The following is an 8,404-nucleotide window of genomic DNA, read 5'->3' on the forward strand; positions in this document are numbered from 1 at the left end:
CAACCACGTGGTGGCTCACAACCATCTGTAATGGGATCCAGTATCTTCTTTTGATGGGTCTGAAGATAGCTACAGTCTGAAGATGAGCTACAGTGTACTCATACACATAAAATAAATAAATCTTTTTTTTTTTAAATCCAGGATATATGGGACACTTTAAAATGACCAAATTTATAAATAACAAGAAGACAGGAAGAAAAGAAACCCAGATCAAAGGCACAGAAAATATTTTCTGTTGAAATCATAGAAAAAAAATCCCCAACCTAAAGAAGGAGATGCCTATGAAGGTACAAGAAACAAAAGACCAAACAACATGCAAAGGCAGATCTTCTAGAATCACACCTGACTTCTCAGTGGAGACTCTAAAAGCCAGAATGATAGATATCCCACAAACTCTAAGAGACCACAGGTGCCAGCCCAGACTACTACAATGAGTAGAACTGTCAATTACAATAGAAGAAAAAAGAAAGACATTCCATGATAAAACTGAATTTAAGCAGTATGTATCTACAAAGCCAGTCCTACAGAAGGTGCTAGAAGAAAAACTTCAACCTGAAGAGGCTAACCACACTTCATGGAAGCACATGAAAAAATAATATCAGACCATCAAATCAAAAGAATGGGGGTGAGGGACCCTCACCAGAGCAGCACAGTAACAGGTATTAACAACCACTGTTTATCAATAACTCATGATAACACTCAATATCAATGGCCTCGATCCCCCGCAAAAAAGCCACAGACTAACAGACTGGATTAAAAAATAGGATCCATCCAAGAAACACACCTAAACATCAAGGAAAGATATCACCTTGGGGTAAAAAAAAAAAAAAAAAAAAAGAAAAGATATTCCAAGTAAATAGACCCTAAGACGTAAGTCAGTGTAGCCATTTTAACATTGGAGAAAAGAGACTTCAACCCAAAAACTAATCAGAAGAAATAGGGAAAGACACTACATATTCATCAAAGGAAAAAAATCCACCAAGAGGACATTCCAATTGATAACATCTCTGCACCAAACGCAAGGGCATCCAAGTCCATAAAAGAAACACTGCTGCAGCTTAAATCTGCTATCAGTCTTCACACAGTGATAGAGGTTGATTACAGTAGTCCACTCTTGCCATTAGACAGGTCCTTCCAACAAAAAAAACAAGAGGGAAATGCTAATGCTAATGGACACCATAAACCAAATGGACCTAACAGATACTTACAGAACATTCACCCAAACACAAAAGAATATACCAACCCAGCACCTCATGGAACTTTTTCACAAATTGACAACGTATTTGAACACAAACCAAGTACCAAAGGTCTTGATTCAAGACGGCAGTGGCCCGAGGTCCTGCAGGGCCACAGGGCCACTTGGAGGAGCCTGAGAGACCCATAAGTTGGAGGGTTTTTCTTTTCTTTTTTGGTTGGGAGAGCACAAGGGTGAGAGGGTTAGACCTAGGAAGAATAGGAAGTGAGTATGATCCAGTGCATTGTATGAAATTCTCAAAAAGTTAATAAAAATATTATGTTGAAAGAGGGGTCAGTGAATGTGGTGGTTTGAATATGCTTGGCCCAGGGGAAGTGGCACTATTAGGAGGTGTGGCCTTATTGAAGGAGATGTGGCCTTGTTAGAGGAAGTGTGTCACCATAGGGCTTTAAGGTCTCTATGCTCAAGCTCCAGTGTGTCATCCTGGCTGCCTGTAGATGACGGTACTCTCCTGGCTGCCTTCAGATCAAGATGTAGAACACTCGGGTGTTCCAGCACCAAGTCTGTCTGAATGCCACCCTGCTTCCTACCACGATAATAATGAACTGAACCTCTGAACCTGTAAGCCAGCCCCAATTAAATGTTTTCACTTATAAGAGCTGCCTTGGTCATAGTATCTCTTCAAAGCAATAAAACCCAGAGATTACAGGTGAATATTTTGTTTTTTTATGTAATGCAAAAGTAAAATGATACTTTCTCTTCAAAAAAAAAAGAAAGAAAGAAGGAAGGAAGAAGAGGGAAAAAGAATGAAACAAAGAAGGAAAGAAAGAAAGAAAGAAGAAAGGAACATCAAAGGACAAGAAAAAAACTCAGGGATGAAATCAATAAAATTAATAAACAAACATAAAAGAAAAATACAAAGAATCAGTAAAACAATGAGTGTTTCTTTGAAACAGGGATATAATCACAGACAAGAAAGAAATCCAGTGAATGATAAAAACATACTTTAAAAACCTGCACCTCAGAGCTGGAGAGGTGGTAGTGACACAGACATTTAATCCCAGCATTTGGGAGACAGAGGCAGGTGGATCTCTTGAGTAAATAACATCCTTTCATGGCCTCTGCATCAGCTCCTGCTTCCTGACCTGCTTGAGTTCTTGTCCTGACTTCCTTTGGTGATGAACAGCAATATGGAAGTGTAAGCTGAATAAATGTTTTTCTCCCCAACTTGCTTCTTGGTCATGATGTTTGTGCAGGAATAGAAAACCTGACTAAGACAAATTGGTACCAGGTGTGAGGTATTCTTAACAACCTGACCATATTTTGGGGAGGTATGTGGAAAGACTTTGGAACTTTGGACTAGAAAAGCCATTGGGTGTTAAGAGCTCTGTGGGATGTTCTGTGGGAGCTTGGAAGATAATGTTGAGAACAGTGCAAACGATGGAGGCCTGGCTTGTGAAATTTCAGAGGGAAGATTAAAGACTCTTATCAGGGCCATTGCTGTTTTGATTGTGAAGATTCTGTGGTTTTGGCTAGCTGGGGCTGATGGATCAGCTGTGATTAACAAGATACCAGAACTACTAAAGTGAAACCTTTGCATCACTGAGACAATTGATGCTGGTTGGCTGGAGCTAAGAAATTAACGGTGATTAAGAAGAGACCAGCATCACTGAGGTGAAATCTTCCAGGAAGTGTTTTCTGAGAGCACAAAGAAGCTGTGTTCCAGAGATAGCCAAGGTTGTACCTCGTGCTGCAGCTAGACTTGGTGATGTGTAAGAGTCACCCAGGTGGAACTGGTTTTGAAGGCATGCAGGGGTCATGAAGAGCAGCTGAGGCTAGGCACTGTAAGAGGCCATGGAAAACCATTGGTGAAGGTGTAGCCTCAGTTGCAGCTGACAGCCCAAGACTGAAGGGGTCATGCAAAGGAGTTGAGGCCTGGCACCATGAAGAAAGTCTATGAGAGGTTATTGGTGAAGCCTAGTCGCACTGAACACCCCAGTGTTTTGGAGATGCCGGTACCATGAGATGATCACTAAGAACAGCAGCACCAGTGGAGTGGATCAACCTGAGCTTAGAGTGCTACAGAGGCCAGAGCTGGAGAAACGACACAAGGCTTGAAGGAGCCCAGAAGATCATGAGTGGATCCCAGATATTGGATGGTTAGAGTTTGATTTTGATTTTGATTTTGATTTTGACTGTGCCCTGATATTTTCCCCTTTCGAAGGAAGAAAGTATTTTAGTGTAGCCTACAGTAAGAGACTTTGAATTGTAAAAAGGCTTTGAATTTCAAAAGAGATTGGATATTTTATTTTATTTTATTTTTCAGGAACTCATTCCACACCTGACAGATGTGTTTTATTTAAAAACAAACAAACAAAAACAAACAGCAACAAAATCCTTTAATAAGAAAATCTGACTAAGTCTTCTATTAACTCAAACTCCTTGATAATGTTCAGGAAAGCCAACAGGGACGTGAAAGATGCAGCTGCCGACAGTTCTTTGGTGGCACGAGCTGCCCTCGTGATTATCACGCCCAAGCTTTGTTTTTTCAAAACAAACAAACAAAAACAGGCCTCAAAGCATATGCCAAAGCAAACAGACACACAACTCTTCAAGTCTGAAACTTAAAGTTTAAGTGTGCTGTAAAAGCCAAACATTGTAATACACACATCATTTATAAAATGAGCTTTTTGATTCTAGAAAATTAAAACAGGGCAAGCTCACAGAAGGATAACAGCAAGTGGAGAGACTCTAAATCTTCCCTGATGACCCGCCACAGGGGGACAGCTAGTAACGCTGGGCTTTTTTATCCACCAGCCCAGCAGCCGAGCTCTCCTCAGGGCAATCTGGGTACTCCTGGCTGCACAGGAAGTAAGGGAGTGCCATTGAGACCCAGTGCTGCTGTCTCTTCCTTTCCCTTAATTTTCTCTACTAAGGTTTCCTTTGGTTTGAAAGTTGAACTCAAAGGCTTGGGACATAAGTTGAGTCATCAACTTGTATTGGAATAGCACTTGGGAAATGAGAGCCTAACCAGACAGACATTTTTGATGAAGTTCAGCATCCACTCTGTATGAGGATGTCTCCCATGCTTCACCAGGTCAAAAGCAGGACACTGATGGGCACCCTGGTGAAGTTCTGCAGAGCCATGTGCACACACAGCCACCCGTTTAAGCTTTCAATAAATACAAACATTCTAAACCATTTCAACAGAATAAATTAAAAATACTGCATTCCCCTTGGCCCGCTTTGCCTCTCAGCCTGGCTCGGAAAGCTGCTAGTTGGTGGCGGCTCCGCGCTGTTTGGACTTCAACACTTCCAGCTCCTCTGGCCTTAGCACTTTCTCTGCAGCAATAATGGTGTTCTTCATGAGCATGGCCACTGTCATGGGACCAACACAACCAGGGACAGGAGTGATGTAACCAGCTTTCTTCTTGACTCCTTCAAAATCGACATCTCCAACCAACTTGGGCTTCGCAGTGACAGGGTCTTGAACTCTGTTTATTCCCACATCGATGACTGCTGCTCCTTCTTTGATCATGTCGGCTGTGATCAGATTTGGAATGCCAGAAGCAGATATTACAATGTCTGCAAAAATCGTGTGCTTCTTCAGCTGCTCTTTCGGAGTGTATCAGTGCGATATTGTGCCTGTGGCATCACCCCCAGGCCGCTCGTGAGCCCCATCTGTGTGCAGCAACATTGCAATCGGCATTCCGACGTTTTTTGACCTGCCAGCCACCACCACATTCTTCCCTAAGGTTGGAATGCCTGTCCGCTGAAGTATCTCCCACACACCCCATGGGGTTGCCGGCAGCATGGAATACTGGTCCAAACACATTCGCCCCACGTTAATGACATGAAAGCCATCAACATCCTTGTCAGGAGAAACAGCATTGCAGATCTTTCTCTCATCAATGTGCTCTGGGAGAGGCAGCTGAACAAGGAGGCCGTCCAAGTTCTCGTCCTCATTCAATTTCCCGATTGAATTCAACAGCTCTTCCTCTGAAACAGAGGCTGGCTTCACAATTGTCTCACTGTTGATTCCCACTTCAGCTGCTGCCCTGGTTTTGTTGAGAACATAGGAGTGACTGGCAGGATTGTCACCAAGCAGAATGACAGTTTGATGTGGCTGCTTGTTGCCTGAGGCTACCCACTCTTCTACCTCCTGCCATACTTCTTGCTTGATCTGCTGGGCCAGTTTCCTTCCAGAAATGACAACACTGCCACCGGGTGGAAGGGCTGTAGGCGGGGATGGCAGCCATTCGTGCAAGGAAACTGAAGCCATGGCCCGTGCCGGTGCCCGCGCCCGAGATTGGATATTTTAAAAGGATTGAAATTTTAATATGTAAGAATTTGTAAAGACTGAATGACTTTTAAAGTTATTTAGATCTTGAGGATGAATAAGAAAGTAAGGGTTGGGTGGGCAGTGGTGGCGCACGCCTTTAATCCCAGCACTTGGGAGGCAGAGGCAGGAAGATTTCTGAGTTCAAGGCCAGCCTGGTCTATAGAGTGAATTCCAGGACAGCCAGGGCTACACAGAGAAACCCTGTCTCAAAAAACAAAAAACAAAAAAAAAAAAAGAAAGAAAAGAAAGTAAGGGTTGAGGTTTAATAGTGATGTGTTTGTGTGTCAAGTTGATAAGGGGTTAATTGTACTGACTGATTTTGTGTGCCAACATGACACCAGCTTGAGTTATCACAGAGAAAGAAGCCTCTCTTGAGGAAATGCTTCCATGAGATCCAGCTGTAAGGCATTTTCTCAATTAGTGATCAAGGATGGAAGGGCCCATTGTAGGTGGTGCCATCCCTGGGCTGGTAGTCCTGGGTTCTCTAAGAAAGCAAGCTGAGCAAGCCAGTAAAAAACATCCCTCCATGGCCTCTGCATCAGCTCCTGCTTCCTGACCTACTTGAGTTCCAGTCCTGACTTCCTTTGGTGATGAACAGCAACGTGGAAGTATAAGTTGAATAAATGCTTTTCTCCCCAACTTGCTTCTTGGTCATTATGTTTGTGCAGGAATAGAGACTCTGACTGAGACACAAAGTTAAATCAAGATCAGATAAATAATTTAAATATACCAATATCCTCTACTGAAATCAAAGCAGTAATTAAAAGTCTCCCAACCAAAAGAAGCCCAGGGACAGATAATTTTAACACAGCATTCTACCAGATGTTCAAATAAGAGTTAACTTCAGTACTCCTCAAATTATTCCACAAGACAGAAATAGAAGAAATTTTGCCCGATTTTTTTTAACAAGGCCACAGTTACTCTGATACCTAAATCACATAAAGACCCAACAAAGAAAGAGATTTATAGACAAATTTCCCTGATAAACAAAGATTCAAAAGTTCTCAACAAAATACCTGTAAACTGAATCCAAGACCATATCCACTGTGACCAAGCTTCATCCCAGAGATGCAGGGATGGTTCAACATTCATAGAGCAATAGATTTAATCCACTATGTAAACAAACTGAAAGAAAAAAACACACAATTATTTCATTCGATACAGAAAAGGCTTTATATAAAAATCCAACACTCTTTCATGATAAAAGTCCTGGAGGGATTAGGGATACACAGGACATACCCCAATATATAAAGGCAATTAATTCACAGACAATCCATACCCAACATCAACTTAAACCTCAAAGCAATTTCATTAAATCAGGAACAAGACAAGGTTGTCCACTCTCTCCACACCTATTCATATAGTATTTGAAGTCTTAACTAGAGTAATAAGACAGCTAGAGGAGATCAAGGGGACACAAATAGGAAGAGAAGAGGCGAAATTATCTTTATTGCAGGTGATATAATTGTATACATAAATGGCCCTAAAAATTCCACCAGGAAACTTCTGTAGCTGATAAACAGTTTCAGCAAAGTCGCAGGATACAAGGTCAACACACAGAAATCAGTAGCCCTTCTATATACAAAGGACAAGTGGACCAATAAAGAAATCAGGGAAACAGCAACTTTCACAATAGCCTTCAATGATATAAAGTACTTTGGGGTAACTTTCACCAAACAAGTGAAAGACTTATATGAACTTCGAAGAAAGAAATTGAAGAAGATAGCAGAAGAGGGAAGGATTTTCCATGCTCGTGGGTCAGTATATGAACATAGCAAAAATGGCCACCCTACTCAAAGCTATCTACAGATCCAATGCAAGCCCGGTCAAAGTTCCCACATGATTCTTTATAGAACTTGAAAGAGCAATTTTCTGCTTCACACAGAAACACAGAAATCCAAGGATAGCCAAACCTCCTGAATGATAAAAGAACTGCTGGAGGTATTACCAACCCCAATCTCAAACAGTGCTGCAGATCTACCGTAGTCAAAACAGCATAGCAATGGCACAAAGACAGAGACATTCACCAGTGGAGAAAGACTGAAGACCCAGAAATAAGTCCACATCCTACAGACACCCGTTAGGGTTTTGTTTGTTTTTATAAAGAAGTCAGAAATACACATTGGAAAAAGGACCACATCTCCAACAAATGGTGCTGGTCACACTAGGTGGCTGCCTGTAGAAGAATTCAACTAGAGCCATGCTTACCATCCCTGCACAAAACTCCACTCCAACTGTGTCAAAGACCTCAATATACGGATACACTGAAGATATCATATACGTATATCATAGAAGAGAACGTGTGGAACAGGCTTGAACTCACGACACAGGAAAAGACTTTCTGAACTGAACCCCATTAGCATGGGCCCTACAATCAATAACCAATAAGTGGGTGTCATTTAGTTGAAAACCTTCTTTATGGCAAAGAACATCATCTTTAGGGCAGAGCAACAGCCTACAAAATGGATCTCTCTCTCTCTCTCTCTCTCTCTCTCTATATATATATATATATATATATATATATATATATATATATATATCTCCAACTATACATCCGTTAGAAGGACATCAACTACACATCTGGATAATATCCAAAATATATATTTAAAACTTAAAAAAAATAAAGATTGGATGTTGGGAAAACAACTCAATTTTAAAATAGGGTATAGATCTAAGAGAATTCTCAAGAAAGAGAACTTCAATGGCTGAGAAACAATTAAAGAAATGTTCAACACCCTTAGTCATCAGGAAAACGCAAACCAAAAACTACTTGTAAGACTGCATCTTACACCAGTCAGAATGCCCAAGATCAATAACACAAATGGCAGCTTGCTCCGAGGATAGGGACGGGAGGGCCCAGCCTATTG

General features: G+C 41.5%; 1 pseudogene; it reads right to left on the reverse strand.

Annotated features, from left to right (window-relative positions):
• Positions 1 to 4,469: 4,469 nt before the first annotated feature.
• LOC114614350 lies at positions 4,470 to 7,814 on the reverse strand (annotated as a pseudogene).
• Between the last annotated feature and the right edge of the window lie 590 nt (positions 7,815 to 8,404).

Source organism: Grammomys surdaster, unplaced genomic scaffold (genome assembly GCF_004785775.1).
Source record: "Grammomys surdaster isolate TR1022 unplaced genomic scaffold, NIH_TR_1.0 126313, whole genome shotgun sequence".
Classification (NCBI taxonomy): Eukaryota; Metazoa; Chordata; class Mammalia; order Rodentia; family Muridae; genus Grammomys; species Grammomys surdaster.